We start from the raw sequence: 1690 nt of genomic DNA on the forward strand, positions 1-1690 counted from the left end.
ACTACTACTACTACTACTACTAACTACTAACTACTAACTACTACTACTACTACTACTACTACTACTACTACTACTACTACTACTAGTAAGTGGTACCATCACTACCATACAGCTACTGATTGCCATCACTTTTGCTAGTGCTATTATTGCTTTTGCTATCAGAATTTTTGAGAAGGTACAGATATACAGATTGTGTGTGTAATGTTTAAACTTTCACTTGAAAAGAAAATGATAACATGAAAGCAAAGTACTGTAAAATTTGATTAAATGGCCATGTGGGGCAGGGACAGTCAAGGTTGACGAAACTCAGTTTGGGCCATGGCCATTGTCTCTGTTCATTTAGGTCTGAGTTGTGTGGCTTATCCTCATCTATACTTAATCCTTCAGATCAGTTTGTCATTGTTTCAAAACAAAAGTTCATTACATTACAGTGGTGGTGACAGTGAAGATTCTCAGCATGTTTGGTTGTCTCACTGCAATGAAATCCACTGATATGAACTGATGATGTATTTTGAAACACTCAGAGATTAATGTAATGCATTGAGCAAGGGGGAGGAGAAGCCAGGGTTTAAATATGCGACAGAAATTAAGGCATTTGACGGTCAAGCTGCCACGGCCCATGTCATTTGGTTAGTCTTGAGTGGGCTGCCTACAGTCATGTGAGTATGACGCAGAGGTCATGCATCGTGTGAGTGTTTCAGAGAATTGTTTACGTAAGATGTTGCAACCAAAAAACCTTGGTGCACCCAGATTATAAGAATACACGTTCTACTTATAATGTGAAAGGATACCACATTTACCATACATTTCCACCCACCAGTACTCAGTATTGCACTCAGCATATTGTACCATGTATTCATATTCATATCTGGTTTCTCTGCTCTTTATTTGCATCTCTGTGTTTGCCATACAGAGTGAAATATGTGTAAACTCAGCAAATTGTGTAGGTGCTGTGTCTTGATGTGCTGCATTATGTCCCGTTGTGAAGGCTTCTGTTGTGGCAGACTCTAATGTTCATGTAGCACCATGGCAGACACATTGCCCACACCTCCACTCATCCCTGGAGCTCCACTGCTACCAGGAGTGGTAGTGACAAAGGCTGCTCCAAGACTCTGTGAACCATTAAAAGACAAAGAGCAGTTTGATTATTTTTGTGGATTTTCTCAGTTATGTGATGGATTGCTTCCTTTAGTTATCATCATCATTATTATTATTATTGTTACAAATTATTATTATTATTATGTATGTGTGTGTGTGTGTGTGTGTGTGTGTGTGTGTGTGTGTGTGTGTGTGGAGGGGGGAGGGGAGAAAATATAAAATATGCAAGTCAGTCCATTTGCACTTATGTGCTGAGTGATGTCCTTCAATATATGTATTACCAGATTTTCATAATTTTCCCAACTTTTCATAATTTTTTGCTATTTCTGTCTATATTCTTTTTATTGTACATGCACATTCCATTCAGTCTTTGCTGGGTGAGTGGTGCACAGTGAGGGAATGAAGGAGGAGCAGACTGTCACTCCTGCTACTTAGGTTCAGCTCATACATACTATAGCTAGAAAGATGTGTGGTGCTTCTTGTAACAAACAGCTGATATACCTGTGGCCAGAAATCAAGTAGGTGCACACTCACTTCCACTTTGTTAAATGTTTCCCCTTGATCTTAAGTTCCCTGACCTGCTGATTGTCTC

Source organism: Scylla paramamosain, chromosome 43, assembly GCF_035594125.1.
Source record: "Scylla paramamosain isolate STU-SP2022 chromosome 43, ASM3559412v1, whole genome shotgun sequence".
NCBI classification, from domain to species: Eukaryota; Metazoa; Arthropoda; class Malacostraca; order Decapoda; family Portunidae; genus Scylla; species Scylla paramamosain.